This window comes from Dermacentor albipictus, chromosome 3 (assembly GCF_038994185.2).
Source record: "Dermacentor albipictus isolate Rhodes 1998 colony chromosome 3, USDA_Dalb.pri_finalv2, whole genome shotgun sequence".
Taxonomy (NCBI): domain Eukaryota; kingdom Metazoa; phylum Arthropoda; class Arachnida; order Ixodida; family Ixodidae; genus Dermacentor; species Dermacentor albipictus.
In genome coordinates, this window is record NC_091823.1 from 72,586,786 (window position 1) to 72,611,594 (window position 24,809).

At 43.9% G+C, this 24,809-nt stretch overlaps 1 protein-coding gene across 1 annotated transcript in view; it reads left to right on the forward strand.

Annotated features, from left to right (window-relative positions):
* The first annotated feature begins 2,868 nt into the window (after window positions 1-2,868).
* LOC135900693 (uncharacterized) overlaps window positions 2,869-24,809 on the forward strand; it is a 42,350-nt gene continuing 20,409 nt past the window's right edge. Inside the window, exons 1-2 of the mRNA XM_065430229.2 lie at window positions 2,869-3,170; window positions 7,451-7,592. The gene's annotated coding sequence lies outside the window, so the exon portion shown is untranslated. The remainder of the gene's footprint in view (window positions 3,171-7,450; window positions 7,593-24,809) is intronic.

Consider the following 24,809-nt stretch of genomic DNA (forward strand, 5'->3'; position numbering starts at 1 on the left):
GTTGAGAGGAGGGCTGGGCAACGAAGGGGTGGGGGGAGAGCATGAATCGGCGCTCACGAAACCCTAAGTCTATGCTAGAAATAACTATAACACTTTCGATGTCCTATCGGCGGATGCGATAAAAGAGGAAAGTTACTGTCAACGAGAGCCCTGAGGAGGCAAACCACAAATGCAATACCAAAATTTCTGCACTCCACCATCTCTAGCTGACAGGTCGACGCACATTCACAATCGCCAATTGGCTTTCAAGGCTACAGCTTTCAGAGAAACTTTCTTTCTTTTGCCAACATCAATCTTCGTCAAGAGGCGCTGAGTGCTGGGCACACGCCTGTAGCCTGACACCGCGGTGTCCACGGTAGAGAAACTGCAGCGTAGTAAGCCGGCGCAACGCTTGAGTACTGACGCGTCGTATAGCGAGACATTCAACGTGTACGCTGGTAGCCGAACTTCCACCCGCCTAGTTAGTACGAAACCATGGCATGATATTCAAGCACGGAGCAATGATTCGGAAGCTGTTCTAAGTAACTTTCTTACAGCACAGTGTAGACGGGCGCTTGGAGCCTACGAATCACAAAGCTAGATATGCGGCTCTTAAGGGCCGGGAGCGCTGAAGTCGTAAGAATGCGTGGATGCAGCAAATATCAAACTCGTAATAAATTTAATAATTAGCTTTAGTAACTTTTGAGCGTAAAGGCTACATGTAACCAGAGATACAGCACACGTTAATGGAACACATGTTTCAATTTACACCCACCCGCCGCGAATAGTGGCATACACGTGGTAGCACATTTATTACTGTGTGGTATAACCGCCTAAATGTTTCATATACGTTTCATATAGGTATATGTTAAACATATATAACGTAATTTATATTAACGTACATATTATTACATACGTATTACGAATACACGTTATATTTTGATGCAATATACGTATATCTAGCTTTCTTAATTTTTTCTATATTAATGACGCATGCATTTTTGTGCCTTAAAAACAATTCGCAGCACCAGTCACAGATCATTTACCTAACACGTTACATAATACCACGGCAGTAATGCTGTTTTGGTGAGACAGCGTATTCGGAGTATTGTAAACAGCAAGTCCAAAAGCCGTAAAACTTCCGTCAACGACCAAGCTTCTCGTCATTTGAGTGATATTCCCAGCAAACTGTCACTGCGACAAGAGAGTCAGACGTGACGAATTGCTTGTCTCGTTCCATGACACAACTTTTAACTAATCTCCACTTCTTATCAAAAGCATGTGTAGTACGGCGCCCGCAACCGGTGCATGGGCAGGGGTGTGCTGTGAAGCTTTTGTGATAAATGAACCATTTAGCACCAGTAGCGCTACTTGGCTACTACTGCATGCAAAGCATCAGGATTGGATAGCATTTGCTCTTCTGGGCAATTTTGGCATAAGAGCTTTCTTGTGAAGAAAGTTTCTTGTTCGGAGGGACGTGATTTCTTGTATAGTAATTAATTTCGGGCACTCTGATTCTTAGAAGTATTTTCTCAAATATTCTAGATGGTTTTGACATGTTTAATGCAAAAAAATGACAGGTCGCAATTGTCATGTCATTATTCCGTTAATACATCTCCACCCAGTCTCTATAACTCGCGAAGATACCTTGGAGATTCGGCAAATGTCCGCTCTTTTCCCTTGTCCAGTCATGTAAGAAACCCTCTACATACCAACCTAGGTAGCGCTTCTTAATGTGCCGTTCCTGCATCACTTACTTGTAAAAAAGACCGCCGCTTCGTTGAGCAAGGTTAACGTCGCCATCGTCACAACGAGTTTGAGCACGGCCTCCGCCTGAGAGTCATCATTCATTACAGACAAGCAGCACTCGACCGAGCCAAGCACTTTGAGCAGCGGCAGAAAGAGACCTCCTCTAGCGGTCTGCTGCCGAAGGATGCTCGATAGTTCAGAACTATGGCGTGTTTCACGGGTGTTTGGTTCGCATTCGCTTCGATAAGCGCATTAGCGAATTAGACCAATATGGACATAAGAAAACTCCATGATTCTAAGCAAGTGCTCGTTGCAGTGTATCGCTGACGACGTTACCGATACATAGAAATCCTGTGTATCTGAACTACTTGGAAGAAGCTTACTTCGCCTCAAGAAAGCCTACGGCTCATTTCAAGAGTGCTTGTAAGTTTTAGTCAAAGCACGGGTACAGAGAGTTAACTCTGGCGATACGGTGCACGCACTGCGATGTTAGTTGAAACCGTTCCATGTTCCTCCCCTTTGCCGCACGCTCTGCTCCCCTCGGGGAGAACCTGTGCTCACCTTAGTGATGGCAATAAAGACAACCGTGTTGTACAAAGTGGCATGAGAAACACACCGCTCATAGCATTTGTACGCCGTTCTGGCAAAAAAATAGTTACGAGCACTTTGCTTCAATAAAATGTCGTCGACATTGGATGAACGCAGAACCTTTGAAACGCTGATTCACCGTCTGCGGCTCGGCACTGTGTATGCAATGTGAACCTATTTCGTGTTTTCGTTTTGGTTAACCACCATGCCTTTCCCTCTTCGTTTCTGTATCTCTTCGTGTTTTCGTATGTGCCTTGACTTTAGTGTAGTTATGTGGCTAGACTTTGTGTTGCTGTGTTTCTGAGTTGAGTTTCAGTTTTCCTGCTTTTACGTGACTCTGTTTACATATCTGTGGACTTTATGAATTACGCATCTTTAAGGCGTATCCGGCACGAAATAAAGGTGCAAAGATTCCCTAATGCATATATATTATATAGCATTGTATAATACACTCTATATAGCATAGTATAGCATTATAGCATATATAGCATATAGCATATATAGCATATAGCATTGTATAATACACTCTTCTCAGACCATGAAGTGGGCACGGTGGCACCGCAGAAGCCATGTCACCTGTAACTCGTCTTCTGTTCCTTGAACAGGTGCTGTTGATCTGCGCATCTTGCCATGAGAACGCATACAACACGTGCATCGTTGGATCCGTTCCTGATATGGCCGTCTTCGACTGGGAAGTGCCTGTCAGCGACACCCTCGGCACCAGATACTATGGAAGCATCACGGGAACTTCGTCCTGTCCTATAAAAGCAGCGGATTCAGCAGCCTGCGTCAGTGGGCACGGTGGCACCGCAGAAGCCATGTCACCTGTAACTCGTCTTCTGTTCCTTGAACAGGTTGGTTTCTATTCGTATTATGGTTACAAGAATGATAATCGCTTCATTGTAGTGCTGCCGTGCCCAAAAGTGCTTTATTTGTCATCCGCTTCTCTGTGTCTGTTGTTATCTGGTGACATTGAGACGAATCCAGGTCCTAACACAACAACGCTCTTGAAAGAATTGCTTGACGGGCAACAAGCGATCAAAACGGATTTAGCAGCCTTGAGCGAGAGAATAAAAGAAGTTGAGAAGACAGTGCAGGCTGTCAGGGACCAAGCCAAAGTGATAGCTGAGTTAACTAAGACAAACAAAACCCTGAACGCGTCTGTAAAAACGCTGCACGATAGGCTGGTGTCTTTGGAAGACAGAAGCAGACGAAATAACCTCATGGTTTTTGGAATTCCGGAGGGCGAAAAAGAAACAACAGAAGAACTATCTACAAAAGTGCTTACCGATTTATTTGACAAACAGCTGAACGTATCTCTGCACACAGTTGAACGAATACATAGGATCGGGAAACGGCAGAGCAAACAGCCACGACCTGTTATTTTAAAGCTGTACGATTCCAGAGAAAAGTCAAAAGTTTACAAAAACTGTAAAAAACTAAAGGGAACTGGCATATCCATTGCTGATGACTACAGCAAGGAAACAGTTACCAAACGCAAGCTTCTTTGGAATTCTGCGCAGGATGAACGAAAACAAGGAAAGCGCGTGCGTCTTGACTATGATAAAATGTTCATTGATGGTGATATGTACAGTTGGGACGATGGAAAAAACCGTCGAGTCAAGCTCAGGCGTAATAAGAGTACTCTATCAGCTGTAAGCGAGGACTGACCGAAACAGAGAGGGCATCATGAATTTCGCCTAGTTAACTTTAACGCTAGAAGTATCGTGAATAAGACTGCAGGCTTAGAGTACATTTTAGTGAATTATGATCCGGACGTTGTTACGATCACAGAGACATGGTTGCGTTCAGAAATTCAAGATAATGAGATAATACCTCCCGGATACAAGATAGTACGTCGGGATCGACAGTCTCGAGGAGGCGGCGTTGCAATAATAGTGAAAGAAAATATTGACTTCAAAACACTAAATGGTATCCCAGAACACGAAAGTCTTGGGTGTGAAATGAATATTGGAACGTCACGAGTCCTTCTGGGTACAATTTACCGACCCCCAAACTCGCCTCTTTCATTCTTAGAGTCGATACAGAGTTACTTAGAAGCAAACAAAAAGCGCCACTGCCGACTACTCCTAACCGGGGACTTCAATTTACCTGCAATTAACTGGGATACATTCGCAACAGAATTGCGGGAACAGGCACACTGCGATTTGCTCCTTAACATTGCATTCACTTACGACCTTTCACAAATTGTTCGTCAAAGTACGCGAAATTCAGGGGAATGTCCATCTATCCTGGATCTGGTATTTCTTGACGGGCGCTTTGACCAGTTTGAAGTGTCGGTTGAGGAGGGTATCTCAGACCATGAAGTTGTCTTCGTTCAGATACCACATAACGAGACAAAGTCAAAGTATAAAGAGGCAGTTACATTTGTGCCAAATTTTTCGGAAGCTGATGACACAAGTATCATTGACTACTTGTCATTTGCACTGGACAATTTTGATTCTCAAAGTGATATCAACACCATGTGGCTGTCGTTCAAGGATATTATTTTCCATTGTATTAGCAAATTTGTGCCGATTCGTAAAAGAAAGAAAACTAAACGGAGCCCTTGGATCAACAGGGAAATCATCCAACTAAAACGTCGAATAAGCCGCCAGAGACGGAAAGTAACCAAAGACCACGCAAAAATAACCGAGTTGTCTGCACAACTGCGTTCTATGATTACTGAAGCCAAAAGTAAATATTACAAAGAAACATTGACAGATTTCATGAGGTCGTCTCCCGATAAATTTTGGCGTCACATGTCGAAAAAGGACAACGAGTTGCATAGCATTGTAATTGATAACACTGTAGTTACTGATCCTGGAGTCATTGCTTCTTCTTACAATGAGTTCTTCCAGTCGGTGTTTTCTGCTCCATCAGAATCCAGTACTGAATCCATACTCTCCCCATCACTTCGCTCGGAAGAGATGTCAGACGTTGAAGTCTCGTATGATGGAATTGTAGTGCTTCTACTAAACATTGACGTCAAAAAATCGGTAGGCCCCGATGACATACCCAACGCATTTCTGCGCAGGTATGCGGAATGGGTTGCGCATTACTTAAAAATAATGTTTGACGTGTCACTTGCGGAAGGCCGAGTCCCTGATGACTGGCTTACGGCAAAGGTTGTACCGGTGCACAAATCTGGAGATAGACAGATAATTGAAAATTATCGTCCAATATCGCTGACCTGCGTTTGCTGCAAGCTCTTAGAACATCTTGTAGCCAAGTCAATTTACACGTACATCGAAAATGCGAACTCATTTTTTCCCAACCAACACGGATTCCGACAGCGCCTTTCCACAACAACACAACTTCTTGGAACAATCCATGACTTTGCCAGTGCATTAAACAATAGGAAACAGATAGATGCCATCTGTCTTGATCTCTCGAAAGCATTCGACAGAGCGGTACATGCAGAATTGATTGTGAAACTTACTAATATGGGAATAAACGCGAAAATAGTAAAATGGATAAACGCGTACCTCCGGGGCAGAACCCAATACGTAGAAGTGGAACGGACTAAATCAAAGCCGTTGAACGTAACGTCTGGTGTCCCTCAGGGGTCTGTGTTAGGCCCTGTACTATTTTTAGTATATATGAATGACATTTCCTCAGCAATTGACGAAGGTATCACGGTGCGACTTTTCGCCGACGATTGCTTAATATACAAAGAAATTAATAGCGCAGAAGATCAGAAATTACTCAGTGACGCTCTTAGTGCTATAGAAAAATGGTGTGACAAATGGAAAATGAAAATAAATGAGAGTAAAACTGTTGTATTGCGCATAACGAATCAAATAAATCATATTTTTGATTTTAATTACACAGTGAATTCTTCGGTGCTTTCCACGGTTGACGTGCTCAAATACTTAGGCATACATATATCCGCGAATTTAAGCTGGTCCAACCATGTTACAAAAATATGCCAAACTGCGGAAAGGAAGCTTTGGTTCTTACGACGGAAATTGCAGTTAGCCTCACAGTCAGTAAAACTAACAGCTTATTTAACGTACGTTCGACCCACGTTAGAATACGCCAGCATAATCTGGGACCCTTATCAGTCAGGGCTAATTGAGAGACTGGAAAGAGTTCAACGTCGAGCAGCAAGGTTTATCCTATCGCGTTATTCTCGCACAGATTCAGTCTCCGAAATGCTCGGATTGCTGCATTTGCCTACGCTCGCTGAACGCAGGCGCATAGCTAGGTTAAAGTTCTTTTTTCTTCTCACTAAAAACACATTCAACATTAATAGCGAACAGTATTTGATAGCACGACAAGGTAGAACACTACGGAAAAGCAAACATAATACTTTTCAAATACCTCAGATACACATTAACGCCTACGCATTTTCCTTCTTCCCAAGAACCATTAAAGAATGGAATGAGTTACCGGTGTTAACGCGAGAAAGCATCAGTGCGGAAGAATTCGAGAAAAACTTAAGGCAACATTGAAAGAAGCTCGCACGTATTCGTGTTTTTTTGTTTTGTTTTGTTTTTTTGGGAGGGTAGAGTGTATGACCTCGTTTATTAACACTGCGTTTATAGTCATATTTATCGGAGTATATGTATTATATTTCGCTTATGTATCTTCTTTGTTCACTTATGTTCTCATATTAAAACACTATTCATGTACTGGCTTCATGTACTGTACTAATTGCCGAAATACTGCTACTAACTTGGTTTTTTTGTTTTTGTTTTTTTGCTATATGTATAATTGTAATACCATGTATTGTACTGATTGTCCAAGTGCTGCTTTGACCCACCCTGTAACGGCCGACAGGCCAACAGTATTCGTAAATAATATAATAATAATGACTATAATAATAATAATAATAATAATAATAATAATAAAAACTTCGCGCGAGAGGTCTAAGCACATTTCCTTGGTGACAAGTGTGTCGCGTTGTAGGTTTTCAGTTCTGTTAGTGTATAGCGAATTATTGTTTAGAAAACGCGTCGCCAGTCAAACCTTTATAGGAGATCCTGAATTAGTCGGGGTTTCCTTTTTATTCATTTTTTTTCCTTACGTAACACTCATTCATTCCTGTTCAAATGAGCACCGCTACCTAGATTTGGCTGTTTCGCATGCACGACGAATACGCTTTGCCTCGCGCATTTCTTTTTTACAGCTGGCCTCGTCATGCTGTATGAAACCCTACAGCTCCCACGTGTTTCCAAAGAAAGCACCAGCTGCACCAACTCTGCCATGGACGAGTACATGCATGGTGCGCAAGTCTGCATGCATCTCCCGTTGCAGAACAAATGGTTGTGGTAAGCATTCACCGCGCTGGTGGGGAAGCTGCTACAGGCAGGACTGGATTTGCTGTCCTGATGAGCAATTGGACGTCCTGTCTCTTTGCTTGTCATGAATATGTGGCGCCATGAGTTCTTTTTCTCTGTTTCTCTTTTATTTTTTGTTATTGGGTCCTTTTAAAGTGGTCGGATCCTTTGAACTGGTGACAACGCTCACGAGGAGCTGCTGCTCGAAGTGCGTTCGAAACGAGCTCACACTCGTCAACCTTTTCGCAGGTTTACTGAGTTGCACTTGGCGCAGGGAGGGAGAAAAGTTGCAGAAACGCTTACGGTTCTTTTTTTTTTTCCCTATTGCTCATGCTTTGATTTGTACATGTCCACTTTGCGGAAGGAAAAAGTGGAAGTCTTCATAAATAGAGCAAAAGAAACTGCAATCACTTCGTTAGTCGACCTAAAAAAACGCACTTATTGCTTATCCCATTTCTCAATTATATAAAGTGCGTCTAGCAACTCTATGTGCAGCAGCTATCTTGAAGCCTCTAACTCCAGAACGTAAAAGAGAAGTTTCCAAGTCGCTCCCCGATATCGATGTGTTTTAATCAGTTTGCTATATTATCGTTTACACAGACCGCTGTTCCGACTCACCTTCTGATATGATGTATTTTCTTCTTCTTTTTTGATTATCACCGCAAGTACTCTATTGTTTCCTTCGAGATTCCTTTCTGGTCTTCCAGGACATCTTCGAAATATGTTTCCATTGCCTTTTAACTTTTCCAACAAGGACACAGGTCACTCTAAATGTTTTCCTTCTTTTACACTAAATAGCCGCATGATTTACTAATGCACGTTAACAAATCTGACTCACATAAAATCTGGAACCATATTTCTGAAACATATTTCTCGCACAACAGAAATTTTGCGATACTAAAAAAACTCATCAACGAAGGTATTATCTCGCAGTGAATGCTATCACGCACGATTTACAGACACTTAGAAGGCCGCCAAAACAAGCAATAACATCACGCAAAAAAAACTTTCCTGAACACGCCCCCTATTCGTCGCGTGCCTCTAACTCTTGCTCTCGGAATAGCATCAATTCACTGCCTGCTGGAGTGGCCGATCAATCAAAGTTATGCGCTGTTAAGGAAGGGAGGAAGGAAAAAGTGGAGAAGGAAAGGCAGGGAGGTTAACCAGTTTGGCGTAACCGGCTTGCTACCCTACACATGGGAGCAGGATGGGGGGAGGATGAAAGATGGGGAGGAGAGAGAGAGAGCACATAACACAGCACACACATCGTTAGCTACACTCCGTCACTCTTGCGCGGTGCGTGACATCACTCTATGCGCTGTTAAACCTTCACACCGGCCGTATATAACGCCAACTGAAATTACACCAGGGTCATTGTAGCGTCTGCACAAGAACTGCATGCTGCACCAAGGCCGCGCTGTGACACGAGCACGATGCTCGCGTTTTAGCGTGGTCGCGGCTCCACGAGGTCCTTTTAGTCGAGCGTATAGCCATCTTACATAACGCGCTCGGCGTACCGCTAAGTTTAAGAGACGCAAATTTGCGTGTGCGAGGTGACTCTCGTCCATCACTTGGGTTGCGGTGCACATCAGCAACGCTCTTTGAAATGCGTGATTGCCTCTTCGGCCCTCTCGTTGTTTATATTGTCACCGTTCGTATAAATCATCTCTCTGAACTGCCCGCGTTCTTCAACCGACTGAAGCGAAGAGGCTACCGCTTCTAAACCTTGTCCGTAAGTGCGACCCCCAAAATTGGAGTGATTTAAATACGACGCGCACCGCGCTTTGCTGGAAACTTACTCGACAGAACTCGTCTCAGGAGCCAGTAGTTGTGTGAATCGAACCGTCGGGATTAGCCCTTTAATGGTGGAACATATAAATACAATAAAATGTATACCCTGGATATGAATGTGCAATACACATCGAGAATAGACCTATAATCAAAGAAAGCTCTGAAAATATTTCCCGAAAACATTTTCAACAATGGGGGGGGGGGGGGGGAATAGCAGGCCAAAAACTGAAAGTGGGCTTCACCCCAAGCATGATATGGCTTTGTTTGGAGGTTGTACAGACAGCTCTCTGCCATATGTGACGCGTATGTGTACCTTTGATTTCTTTTACATCACAATGTGCAACATCACTGCAGCTGGCAGAAGTCTCCAGCTGCAGTTTTCTTTTATTATAGGTCAATTCTCGATGTGTATTGCATATTTATGTCATGGATATACATTCTTTGTGTATCTATATGTTCCACCATTAAAGGGCTAAACCAGACAGTTTGATTCACGCAACTACTGGCTCCTGAAAGGAGTGCTGTCAAGTAAGTTGCACGGAGAGCGCGGCGCTCTTCTCTGACTGTGCTTTCAAAAGAAAGCAAATCGCGTGCCAGACTACTTCATCCTTGTCGTAATTCCAGCGTAATGTCATAGCCCTGAGCCACCGCGAGGAGTCCAGCATAGTCGTGTAGCTTGGTGCCAGCTGCGACAAGTGCCGGTTTTCTATCAACACATGATCGCTACGACCATCATCCAAGGTTTGACGCACTGTGGTGGCTAGTGGCCAGAGCTCGGAAACATTAAAAAATAATTGATGTTCTGGCGTTTCACGCCCGAAGCATGAAAGCATTTCACCAGCAGTGATCACAGTGCCCGGATTGCAAGCTAGAGGTGCCTTTGTGTTCTCATTGCTTTCCATAGACGTGGCCTCCCGAGATGTGTCCAGCAGAAAAAATACACTTCCTTCGTGGTCAATCGACGTGCTTCTTAATAACATTTTGAATTCGGTCGCTTACGTGCGGAAACACTTGCTGAGGCCCCCTTTTGAATAAGCAAACAAATTACATTTCGGTCATTTTTTTTGCAAAAACTGTTTGGTTTCCCTGGGGTTTATAAACGAAACCAAAATAAACCAGAAATGATAAGCCTCCGCATTCACACTGGCGCTCAAAGAAAGCGTTTCAAAGGAAAGCATTCATAATACGAGAGCGTAAAGCGCCTGCCAATCGATTGCCTCCAAAACCTAGAGACGCTCTGATGGAAATGGTGGAATGTTTGCAGCACACAGTGGCGGAGAAAAACGCACGAGTGGAGGATAACGTTTACACAAAAATCCAGGTCGCCATTGAAAGGCGCCAAATTTCCTGATCCTAAGAGAGATTGGAACCACATACGTTCACGCTTGCTCGAAATAACGCCGCGATCCCCTCTTACTATCGAAAAGAATTAACATAGAAAGAACTTTCGAAAGAAACAAGAAAAAGCATAATAAAAAATGTTACATTCTGAAGCATTTTGTTCCCCACCATAAATGTAATCAGTGCATCTTTTTTGAATCCCAACGCATTGAAAGAAGCTGCCGGAAAAGATTGATGCTTTCTACTTCAACGAACTTGACACGAGCAAGGCGAAGCTGCCAGAATGAACAATTTCGGATCATACCCGGAGGCGGCGTATATGACATCTGACACGTCATATATCAAATAAGAACGAAAAGGATACCTTTTTATCTGTTTATAATATATAAGAGCTTCCTGGAGCGACGAAAATCGGTAAGCCGTTTCCTTCCAATCCTATCATAGCTGAAGTGCAATGTCCCGTCATAACAGCCAGCGCGAATGTCAAGAAAGTAGTTTCTGGTTTTATTGCTTGGGATGAAAATGGGGAGCACTTGAATCTCGTTGGGGAGGTAAAGCAGGTTTAATACATTAGCAACAGAAACTAAAACTTTTCTTGATGTATCATGGATTGAGCCGTGCCAAGCAAGAGAGGTTATAGTAGAGCTGACCCGGTCTTCTACTCTTAACGAGGTATAATGTACAGGCTACCCAAATAGAGCACAGCCTGCTATAGGACATCGATATATTTCGCACCAGCTCTAAATCCAATGGAAGGCTTCCACTGGTTATCACTTTTGTTGTAGCTGCGCTCGGTCTGTTTAGTGCAGGTGATTTAGGCTCTCTAGAGCTACATCTCGTGGTGTTTATGTGGAACGCGTTAGCATCTCAAGGGCATCAATGCTGAAAATACGGTGTTCCGTTGTTTATTGCGAGGTCGCGGTTTCAATTTCCAGCCACATCGGCCTCCTTTTGATGATGGCGAAATCCAAGAACGCTCCTGCATTTACAGTTAGGAGCACGTTAAAGAACGTCAGGGGTCAAAATTATTCCCCAGCTCTCTGCTACTGTGTCCCTTATAATCCGCTATACTGTCATGGTTCGTTAAGCCCCACAATTTTAGCATAACAAACACATTTTTTTTGCGTAAGTATTTTCTAATATGGCACAACGACAGCTTCCATCCGAACAGCCAATGCTCCTTAGCCTAGGCATTTGCCCTCACCTTGTTATTAGAAGCACACAAGATAAAATCAGCGTAGGCGTCACAAAAAGTTTTGCAGTGCTCAGAGCTGTAGCGTCATGGCGCTTGTCTTTTCGTTACTGGGGTTTTCATTGTAAATAACCTTGCGGTCAAGAGATGGGTGTGCTGGCTGTCGTTACCTTCTTGAATTCACTGATTCTAGCTCTCAAAAAAAGAAAAAAAAAGAAAGAAATACAAATATAACGCCATATTAGTACTCTGAGCAAAAGATCTCGTGCATTTTAATGCGTGTTGCTTAGGCGATACCCATATATAGGCTAGCTTCAAGCGCATGCTCGCAAGGCGCGAGATACTTGCCCCCTTGATTACCGACAAGGCTGCTCTTTCTGCCAACTTTTTTTCGACAACAAAGATAGCTCTTATGGGCTCTATATGGGCTGGCTATGATTACAGCTGACTTGTAGGCTTGGCTATAGGTGGTGCAGTCTCTAAACAAGGTGAGCCGCAGGCTGGAAAGCGCCCCGCCGATATAATGGACGCCGTCATGAGTCGCTCGAAGTTGCAGCCTGAAAAGTGCCCATTGCTGCGTCGCCACTCTCACCGTCCCCATCGCATTCGTCTCAGTATGTTCAGCAAACACTTCTTTTTCTTCTTTCTTTGCTTCTAAATGTAGCACAAAAGTCATATGCGAAGCAACAGAGCGTGTTGATTTCCAGTATCGACCACAAATGTGGCATTCGTTTTCGCATGGCCTTGACAGGCACGACCGTCAATATACCTACTTCAGATCGCGTTCAGCTTAATGTCGCAAAGTACGTACAGTTGATGCCGTCACCCCATTGTAATGTGTGTAATCGTTGCAACGACAAAAAGAAGGCTCTTAAACTTCCGCCTGTGTGGGGTGCGAAGCCTTAAACTCTTCCGGTTACCCTCCCTGCCTTATCCATCCCATTTCTATCTTTCTCTCACTCAGTCCGATATACGACCTAAACAATTGTTCTATTTACTGCGCTAAACTGCTCACGGAAAAGACAAGATAAATAAAACGAACACACGCGTTCGATTCATTAATTTTGTTCTTCGTGTGAATGATTTAGCGCAGTGAACAGAACGATGTCATACCAGCAGAAACCCCCCGATTGACCCAAAGAAGCTTTACATGCGTCTGCAAGCGCTCCACCGCCTCGAGGGTTAATAGCATATCACATTTGAACTTTCATGGTCTATCGCCTCGAGTTGCAACATTTATTACGACCTTGCTATAGCGTAGGTAGTGCATAAAGGGCTTATTTCGCACTCAAGGAAGAAGTTGTCAGATTGTTTTTTATTTCTGCGCGACAACGAAATTGTAGAGGGCAATGTTCATGAGTGCCTCTTTGGAAACAAAATAGACTGTGTTGAATGGATAGTGGAATAGTGGTCAACAATATCCCCTTATTTATTTTCTCGCCCTTTCCCGGTTTTGGGGACATCTTGAGTTGAGACTCAATACGCTGGGGCCGCACCCACCCACGTCCGTCAGTTTAAATTAGTTCTTTATTCATTTTGATGTTTTTCTGGAGCTTTACCGCGGTTTCACCACTCTTCGGGACTAACGAAAATTTTCATAAAACGCATTCCTGTGTCCGAAGCAATAAGCGACAAAGCTGAGAAACCTGCTCGCGCATCCACGGGCTTCTTAGTGTTTTCGAACTGCCACAAATAGCTTCTTTAGATTTTAGTATGTATTATATTGTCGTTGATTTCAAAGACATTTGATTCGGCGCACTAAAAGAAAGCCCAACATGCTCGCGGATGTTCTTCGAGATTCACGGAGAGCACCAGCTAGAGATCACCATACCCTCTTGTCAATACAAGATGGACTTGGTTCATGTATTATCTCGCGAGAACTTACTAGAAAAAAAACGAGAAAAACACATGAGGTTACAGTGGCACAAAGCTTTCGCAGTGACCAGAATTTGCTTTGATCGCTGAATCCGTCTAAAGAACTCAGCTGTGAAAAGCTCGAAAGCTCGAATTGGTACGTTTTCCCGTACTTGTCTGGCATCATCACAAAACAACAAAAGAATAACAAAGAGGAAAACAAGAACAAGAACAGCGGGGAGTAGACCAAACATCAGCTGCTCGTTGGATTCTGTCGCATAGCAACCAGCTCTATTGCTCTCGCGTAAATAAAAAGTATAATTCCCTGTAAAATAGGCGGAGTGGCGAGAAATGCGAGCCTTTCTCTGCAATTTTTTTCTAGAACATACAACGTAAAATCGACAAGGAAGAGCAGCTGCGTCCCAGTAGGGTCGATGTGGCTGTTTTTTTTTTCTTTCTTCAGCCTTCGTGCTCACAATCTTGGCAATGGTGCACCAGCTGTCGCTTCCTGGCATCAAAGACACTAAGGAGATGCTGTGACGATTAGAACAACGTTCCAGATAATGAAGATACTTAAGTCTTCATCTTGATATTTCGCTTTCGCTGACGGGGCATAAAATGAAACTTTGGTAGCTTAACCAAAGCGCCAGCTGTACTCCTCGTCTGTTGAACAAAAAGAAATAGAACTAGGGTACACATTATTTGTACGGTAGGAGTACGTTTATTGCAGGAGGTTGACATCTTTTCTTTAGACATTGTCGTTACGTATAGGGTGTCCCAGCTGACGTTAGCCAAGCTTTCAATGAAAAAAAAATTATGTTAAAGAACACAGTGCCAGATATGATTTTAAAACCTAAGGTGTTTGGTCGTCGGAGGCCTGACGACTGAAAACCATAGACCTTAAATTTGTACCTTGCGCTCTTTCTTCTAATAAATATTTTTTCTTTGAGCAGCTTGGCTAACGTTAGCTGGTACGCGCAGTACAAAGCGCAGCGAAAGTAAGATTCAGAGTAATGTGCTGTTAAGTATTTTGTATACATATGAAAGCATGCTGGCAAAGAATAGGCGGCAGTCTTGCAACAACACGTGCCTGTTATCATTCGGTCTCACTTAATAATTTACGCATTTAAGAGAGAGAGAGAGAAAGGTCTATATTGACATGACAACCATCTTGAAGAACAGCGCAACGGCACGGCACAACAGAAAGGAAGACTAACGCAAGCGCATAAAATACAAACTAGCCGAGCATTATTCAACTCCTTTAAAGCTCTAAATATAAATGCAGAGAATGCATCTAAGATAATAAAATACCTCGTGTTCCTTCACTAGCTAATTCGAACGCACGCTCCGCGTTTCTTTTGTTGTCTGTTTCTTCTGAGATTACCTTTCGGCGTCATTTGAGCTAAGCATGTTTCTACAAGTATTATTGGAAACCAAACAGACCAAAACAGTTTCTATATTTTCCACATTGCAGGAGATCGATGGCGCAGATCTCAATTTGCCAGCCTGCTTCACAGTGTAATATCGCGCTTAGTATGAGCTGCAACGCGAAAGCGCATGGCAATGTGGTCGCGTGTTGTAGATTATACTGAGCGCGATAGTACCTCTAGCTGACAATACTCGTGACCTCATCAGACCACTTTTGCTTCCGCTTTAAGCGAACTGTTTTTGTGTTGGCAGAATGTAGCTGAACTCGCAAGGTCGATCATCCTTTCGTCATTGGTATTTATCATGAAAAAAATGCAAGCACCGCAAGCCGTGTATGAGCACTACTGACAGAAGTCAGTTCCCCGTACCTTGAAAAAATTGTACCACAGTTTTTCGGGCCTTGTATCAGGTCCTCAAATTCAGGCACACAATCCTGACTACAAGTATCTCACCTTCGCGGTTAAACGTATCTCTTATAATACGTCACACCGGTCGCTTTCGAGCTCTCGGAACAAGTTCGACAGGTTCACTCAGAGCGCCGTGCTCCACCTCAGGCGCTCAGAGACGCTCTCACCTTGGAGATGGGAGCTCGACTGACATCGGGCAGAATCTCGATCGAGTGGCTTCTTTGATTGTTCGGGGAGCAGCTGAGCGTAATGCTGGGGCAGGTTTTCTCTGGTTCCTGTCTCGAGAGGGCTTCGCGTTGGTGCGAACCCAGTTGGAGCATACAAGGAACAAGCTGAATGCACTATTAGAGGGCCCAAAGAAGTTCCTGAAGCTTACCTCCACGGTCGTCCACCAAGCTTAACAAAAAGAAAGAAAGATCAAGAAAGAAAGAAAGAGAGAGAGAGAGAGAAAGGAAGAAAGAAAGAAGTGGCAGTTAGTGTCCTCTGCTGTTGCCGCATAAGCTTCATGACAAAAAAAAATTGAGAAAAACAAATTCTTATCGCAATTGCGCCAGGAATCTCACCTAATGAAAGCTTGTTCGGACGAAGCGCATGCTACAAGTTAAGTAGTAAGAAACATTCTAAAGAAGAATGTTATCGGACGTAGAGTACGAAGCAGTGGCACGGAAAGTGGGACGATAGAAACAGCGGAACTGAACAAATATTAGTTCAGTCATATACACCGGGAACCGAAAGGAGACCATCTAAAGGCCTTTCTTCATGCACATAGAGAGCCCGAAAGAATCATCTCACGCAAGACGATGACAGAGCGCTGAAGCTGCTTTATTTGGATGTATTAAAGTTTAATTAAATCTCAAAACACAGCCTCTTTTTCTCTTACGTGCAAGATTTGCAACCACTTTCGGAAAGCTGCATAATTAAAAGCAAGGCTGTAGTAACTATACGTATGCAATTGAGCCAAGCTTCACATGAACATCTTCTAACAACATTTCCTTGCTTAAGTGTTGCATCTTTGCAACATAATGATGCTAATAATAATAGTAATAAATCGATGAAACGAAACAGCTAGTCATTACTAAGCTAAAGTATAAGGACACTTCGAAAAAGTTTCTCAAAGCAGTCACAGAGACATTCAATACAGATACAGCCCTAGCATAAGCATTTATTATAATAATTATTTTAAATAACTTTATACTCTGCAAAAAAAAAACGTTCAATATCCGAAACGCCAACAATGGAAGGAGTTATATGGCTTCTCTGTACTCACCACACTATAATGTCATTGGGTAATATTGTGCCAGAGTAAACTCCAAAAGCTTTTACGATACGTTCATAATAGAAACCCTCGAAATCTAGCCCAAAAAAATCGCGCAGGGTTATATCTGACCAGAACAAAATCACATTCAGTTACATATTGCTCAGTGTTACTGCGCGCTAACGAAGCTGTACAGCCTGTTCGTAATCTATGAAGGTCACTCAGCAATAACATGCGGTCAATCCTAACCAGTAGTACCTTCTAAATTTTTCGATCAATTCGGTATTATTCCATTGAGTTTTTTTTTTTTTAAGCTCAGTGACGGGGTATTATTGTAGCGACCCAGCCAGCGGACCTCTTCCGCCTCAGTACGGCGGGCAATGTCTTGGAACGAGCAAACAATGAAGGCTGTCGACGAAATCGATGATTAGATGAAATACAAGAGCCACTTCGTGGTATATCTCTAAACGCATTACAATATCGCCATGCTAAATGCAACAGAGAGAGATCGAATCCTCTTTCGAGTGCTCAGCCTTTTCTATATGTATATATATAAGCTTCCTTTATGCTCTAACAGAAAGCGCCATGAGCGTTCTTTAGTTTTCAGGCGTCACTCTAGAAGAAAAAATGCAAGACTTGTATTAAAGTTCTCGGAAAGGCACGCTTGACATGAATACCGATATTACTTGAATGTGGGCATTAGCAAGATACCGCGATTTTCCTTTAGGTCCGTGTGCTGGCTTCTCATCTGGCGCCTCGATTAATTAACAATCACAGGAACCAACGAATCAGCGACAGCTTTAATTAATGTCCGAGCAACTTTTTTCAAGAGCACGTTTTCACATAGTTGTTAGAAAGCTATTCTTGCCCTCCACGAAATACTAAAGGCTGCAATTTGACGTCGGTGAACGTTTATTGCTGGCACACGTGCGGCAAAACGACTTTGTTTTTTTTTTCACGTGGTGATTTGTTTTTCTAAATTGAAGCCAAGTCTTTTTCGCATTTTCGTGCCCTTTCTTCCATCTCTCTATTTAATCGGCTGATTATTTTGGTGCGTAAACTTCTAAGAATGAGCGAGCCATGCTATTTCTATAGACAGCTGCCAAACAGCAACGCCTTGTTGGATTGAACATTATGTCAAGCGTGTCAATCTCGTACCAATGCCACCATACGGCAAGCTGTAGGGACGGTATTCACTTCACCACTTTTCCTGCTTGCTTGGACTTAAGAAAAGATGTAGATGTTGGGACGTAGGAAAAGCAAACAATGACAAAGCAGAGTGGCAGACTACCACGCGGATTGTATCGGCGAATGGTGAGAGAAATGGGATTTTCTACAGCGAAGCTGTTTGTACAGACTCTGTGCCATTGTTGTCGGCATTCGCTAAAGCTCTCATCATCTGCAATGGCTCGCGCGTCGTCTTCTTCCACAGCTGGCTCGTTGGCGCCCTTCGGCACTACCACGCGAACGCGCCCGTTCCACAGCTCCCACGTTCGTTGTCGTCGCCGTCGAGAATGGGGACCCAAGTGATTTACAATATAGACTGCTTGCAAGTTTGACTTGCATGATGTAACACCCGGTGAAACTAACACAGCTTCGCTGTTCTACCATCTTCACGAACTGGAAGAGGCGGTGATTTTTTTTATGCGAAGCATATTACGAGGGCTCAACCCAGCTCCTCAGGCGCGGCGGTGACCATGAAATCACGTGACACCGTGACGTCACGACAGAGGAGAAGTGGCTTTGGCTCAACTCTTGCAAGACGGGCTGGGTGGGAATCGAACCAGGGTCTCCGGAGTGTGGGACGGAGACGCTACCACTGAGCCACGAGTACAACGCTTCAAAGCGGTACAAAAGCGCCTCTAGTGAATGCGGTGTTGCCTTAGAAACGCGCTGTTTCTAAGGCGTGCGTCTCTTGCTCAGGCGCACATTTCGTTGCCGCGCCGAACGCTGCTTTGCTCGACGCTCACCGCGTCCAATGCGGGGCGCGTAGTCGCTGCCCTGTAGCCCATTGTCTTACACCCCTTGGCGGGTCGACGGGAACGCTGTCGCGTTCCACTCTTGAAGGCGAAGAAGTAATGCATGAGTTGTTTCTTCGTCTAGCCGAACCAAATATAGCCAAGCAACAGCAGTTCACCAGGCTAAACAGTGGTTCAACAACTAAAATAAAGGCTAGTATGCTTCGCATCCTGGGCTTAACCTTACCTAAGCCACAGCCATTTTTTCGAGTTCGTTTCGTGTCACCACTAAAGCGACCGTAGCTGTTCAGCACAGCCTCGAATTTTTTCCATTGCCTCAGGATTATGCTCGTCGTGCCACAGCTTAAGACGTTACCTTTGAATTTCACCGCACATTCCCGCAAGCATGGTTTCGCAAGTCAATATTTCCAGTGCACCTATCGCTTACCAAACTTGAATACATGTGGCCGGGGTGGTCAACAAGCAACCTCATTTTAATTTTATCTGGACTTGACGATGACAAACTACGTTGCCTAGTATTTCAATTGAGGACTGGTGCATCCTTTCTTTGGCTTAATTGGGTTCCCGTTTCCGAGGGGTCGAAAACTTATAGTTAGACGGTGGCTACGTCAACGTATCTCCAGACTTTGATTGTTCTAGCAAGCGATCATTCTCTCTCACTTTTCGGCTTCGTATTTCAACGGATGCCCAGGATCACCTTGTCGAGCGCTATAACGCGCACCCTCTGCGTGACGAACGCAGCCCGCATCAAACCGATGAAAACGACCGGGCGGTTTATGGAGCCCTGGCTGTTTATTGCCGCAGAGCATCAATAAACCACATCCAACGTGGGACGAAGTGCCATTCTCGGACGTAGACAATCACGCGCCCGACTGAGCTGGCCTCATTTTTGACGTGTCTTTGTCGTCGTGCGAACGCACGTTTTATGAACGTGCAATATTCTGCCTTTATTGGGTGTCTTCTCGAACGCCAATATGACTGTCGCGTGCAGTCGCCGACCGGAAATAATCGAAACTGCCGGCTCCTGTATCGTGCAAAAACATTTAAAAAAAAACGGCTAAGCCGACTCAGCCGGCTGAACTCGTACCGCGTATGGTAGCTGATATGGACAGAAATGCTTTGTTGAAGGTTCCTTTCCTAGGGCCTCATTTTATTTCGTTGATGTGTGTGTGCTTCATGACTTCTCGTCATAATTCTTCTGCTTTTTCATATCACATTATATAGCGCTTTCTCTGACGCGGTGCTCGGTCTGGTTACTGCTCTGTAAATGCAGCTTTCTCTCATAAAGCGTCATGCTGTGAAGAAGACCCCTTTTAGAGAAAAAAGAAAGTATGTACCTCGACGTCCGTGAGATTTGCTTGTTTAAGCTGCCGCTATTTGAAAAAGATAATACGACAGGCCTATTTGTCCTCGACGGCAATAAAGAGGCTCTCTGGTGCGTTTGAAAATGCAAGTTCATTGAATGGTTTGGGCTTGAGGTGGTAGCCCTTCAGAACCCGCAACAAAGTGGGGACACATCAACTCTTCTTCAATTTTGCGCAACAGCAGACGGGCTGCACCACTGTACTCAAAACGCTTCTCATAAAGTTTAACTGAAGGAGGGTGGCTCCACCATAATAACTGAAACAGATAATTATAGGGAGGTACTGTGGACATGTTGATGGTATAGTGTTGAAAGCAGTGTAGCCAGTCAGAGATGTTTGTGAAGTCATGGTTAGTGAACACAAACTAGTAAGATGTTATGCCGTCTAAAACGCAACATAGTGGGCACTACGGTTGATTGCGAGTACTCCAGCTGTCAAAAAAAAGTATGAGGACCTAGGGCCACAAAAAGAAAAATAGTGCCATTACTTTTTTTCTATTTATCACAGATTTATTGGCACCCAAGCAGTGGCATAACCATGCCGAAGCCAAATTCCGCAGTTTTGATGACCAAAACTAAGCTATAGCAAAGAAAGACGACATGTGGGCAGGCCTTTTGAAGCCTTTCAGTGTGGATTAGTCCTATATGATGACGCAACGACGCCTTTGCATGTGCACTGTGTTTCTCGTTGAAAAAAACAACAACAAATATACTCATTTTAGGCATCCCGCAGCTACAGTTGTAGCTTTTTGAAATTCATTTGTTGCTACTAGATTCAATATCTATTAAAAAACAATTAATATATTTTTTAATTGAGGCCATCTTCCACTCTGAAGAGTCATTTCAACGGAGCGCATCTAAAATTCCTGACTATCCCCATGGTAAGAGCAGAATGCCCCATATACTCCAAAACTTCGTGAACAAGCGTCCGGCCCAAATAAAAAAAAAGAAACAGAAAGAAAGAACACAGTGGTGTTTACATTCGAATCCGGGTCACCGTTGAGCAGCGTCCCGTTTTGTAATACGAAGAAGCATTGGAACCAGCACAAGCGTCGTCTCGCCTGAAAAGTTCCCAGGGCCATTTGACCTGAATAAGTACGCAAACAGCGCCGTGACGGTGACGCGCTTCACCTATCTTATTTCATAGCCACCACAGCTCTCATTGGTTTGTCGCTTCTTGATTTCGAAACGCGAAATGAATAAACGTTCATGCGAAAGGAAGATGCTCTCGCGTTTCAAAGTAACTTCACACAAGTGCGTGTGGCTCACAAAGGAACTTGGGTGAACAAAGGCACGACAAATGCAAAAGATTTAGTAAAGCAACGAACGGGGCTATAGTTGGTAGACGTTCATGATTATATTGTGGTTAGCGTTACACTGACGAACGTCCTTCACGTTCATCAGTGTAACACTAAGCGCAATACAATCATGAAATGTGGAATAGAATACACATGACCTTCACCTCTGTTCTTTCTTTTTTTTGCGGAGGGGGAGGTGGGGGGTGAGGGGGTTACAACTAGAATGTCCTTACACGAAACGATAGTAGTAAAGTAGTGTAACTTCAGTCTGATACTACGTAAAATACGGCGTGCGCTGTGCGGTCGCTACCCGAGGTGAGCTCACCACGTAATTTTGCTGGTGCTCAAGAAATATCGAGAATTCGAAGCCTGCATAAGCTTGACATTTTCACTGTATCTTTTTTCCATAAGTAAATACGACTGAATTGAACTTGTACATACTTTAATGTGAGTAGCACATCCAAATTTGTTTCATACTGTTGTCTATCAGTGGGTGGAATTTGTGAGCTGGTTACGAAAAACTGATGTGGTCTTCTAAGAAGGAAGATTGTCTTGATGTCCACACATTTTGGCACTGTGAAACTCTGAACTCGAAAGCTAATTGTCTCGGATATTATGGCAACGTTTATATGGTCAGTATTGTAGGAATGAGAGTACTTTTTGCACTTGAATGTCTGTTGCCTTGGGAGTTCCTTAGAGTTTTCATTTTGGTCGGAAACCGCGAGTGCTAAGCATTGTTTACTAAGTTAGAGGTGGTGATGCGCCCACATGTCTTTGTCGGCTGACTACGCATGAAGTCAAACTTGTGCTTTGGCTCTCTTAAGAAGTCTGAAATTTAGCCGCTTAGATTCCATATGTCGCGAAGTCGCGTCAACAGGACTCACAGTCACATGACATTAGCGTGCGAGAGCTACACGTTCCAAGATTCGACTTATTTCGTTCATCAGCTCCAGTAATTTTGCTCAAATTACACGAATTTCGAAGGTAAAGATGAGGCAAATGAGTGCAGAAGGAAAAAATATGGGGGAACTTCACTGGTTCCAAAAGTATTCTCGGTATACATTCAAGCTTTTCGGGAAAAAAAGTGAACCATTTTGTATTTGCTTGGCATAAGTCACTTTATTCGTAAAAAGAAAGCTTTTTCTTTCTTTTTTTCTGGGACATTTTGTGTTTCGCCTTTCTACTTGTCGCTGCACATAGTTCAGGGCGCGTTTTCGAAATTCGATGCTCACCATTGTCAATTTATGTGGTAACTTCAATCAAAACGGAGAAAATCTTGTGCCATTGTTTTCGTTCTTGCAGGGAGAGCGGCCAATTTTGCTGCTACAAGGGAGAAATGTTACACATATCTCTAGGCAGTTTCAATTACGCGTAGTTTTCTTTTCTTTCTTTTTTTTGCAAGAGCTGAGGCATGTGATGATAGGTGTGTAGCCCACTTTCATGAGTTTTTTTTTTTTTTTGTACGAGATCAGCACTGGGAGCGCACTGACGGCCAAAGTGATGGGCGTGCTACAGATGTGAAATCAACAGAAACGAACAGAAAAGACGGTAAAGCGATTGCAATGGCTCACTCAAGGCAAGAACAGCAGCAGCAACGATCTCAACAAAGTGCACTTCAATTTTGCGCAGCTTATTACAGCAACCACTGTCTTGTTACGTGGGAGGTGGGAGATACATGTCCTGTACCGAAGGTCCAGTGTGAGATAGTAAGCACCGGCTGCGTCTCGTCTGTAGCTTGAATCTCTCCGATAGAGTGAAACCGGAGTTCAGCACTGGTGGCACCTGCGAGGCCTTGTATTTAGTTGTTACGCCAGTGTCTCATGAAGAGAGTGCATCGGACAAAGAGAACCCAAAAGGAGATCTCTTATCTCACGGCGAGAGCGTTAGGTACAACGCTCCCAATTGTCTGTGCCTTTTTATCCAATGCAGGAACAAACAAGAAACGGGACTGCGTAGTTTTTCCATGCTTGTCACCCCGACACCACCTCTTTCGGTGCTCCGTAAACCAAAGAAAACACGACACCAAGGCGGAACAAGGCTGTCATCAAAGCAAGAGCTTAGTTTTTATATTGTTCTTATTTTTGCCACCAAGGAGAACACTCGCCGACAAACGTTGCTGTGTTTCACGCACAAGACGAGTTTTCTTCGACACGTCAGGCTCGAAATCTGGCGAAGTTATATCGGCGGGTGTTTTCGTAAAATAAAGAAGCAAGGGAACTGCTGCGCTTGTGTGAACACCACTCAAACATGGCGAAAAACCGAAAGACCGAAAGAAATTGTTTTGGTACCTTTCAAGTTTTTTTCTTTCCTTTCCTCTCACTCGGAGCAGGAAAATGGGATTGGATCGAACAACTGTGTCCTGCTTTCTCGTGGCCCTTTCTTCTACTGTTTGCTGTTTTTTTAGCACTCAACGTCCACTGAGGTCTTCACAGCAGTCACCGATCCGCGTCAGACGCATCGGCTTCTTAAGCCGAAAGGACAGCTGGTCGCCGTACGCGGAGTTTTGCGAAAGTTTGCACCGTGAATCGACAAGTGCGTTTTTGAACGCCTCAATTTTAGCTTCCCTGAATCTTTAGCAAACTTTCTTCGCGATCGACCAACTGGCCGATGTAAACAAAAGCAAGCTTACCTATGCGAACTGCCCAAAACACTGTTTCACAGAATCCCGCAACATCGCTTCACGACCACAACTTTACCAGCTTAGAAAATATATCCCGCGTACGAAATCTTATCATGCAGCGATGTTATCTTCCCTATCTACCTAGACCCCTTCATTAGGTCACCAAACAATTAGACCAATAAAGCAGCTGAAAGCCAAACTCCTGAACTATAACCGATGCCTCAAGAGTGACGCCCCGAATGATAGCAACACAGAGGCAGAGATGGGTGTCTTACGCTCACTCGAGTCAGTGTGCAGGCAGTGACGATTCAGACGGCAAAAGCGTCAGCATACGAGAAGAAAAAAATGACAATTGCTTCCGGCGAATTATAGATGCAGCATACATTGGAAAAGGATAAGAAAAAAATTCTTTGCAGATGCGAATCAATTAGTGTCTGGGGATTCGGCAACGAAGCCATGCGATAACTTCTTCACTGCGGCGGGCTGAACTGAGATGGTTTCGACAGTTAGGATGCATGTGCGTGAAATCATACTTTACGACAACATTGCGTTCAGGTTTTCTGAGCAGAGGTACCTACGAGACTACTCAACTGTAAGCAGCGCCAGTGAAGAATTTCTTTCGCTGAACCAGCTAATGCCTTATAAGTGAGGAGTCTGCCATTTCTTTCGCCTTTATTCCA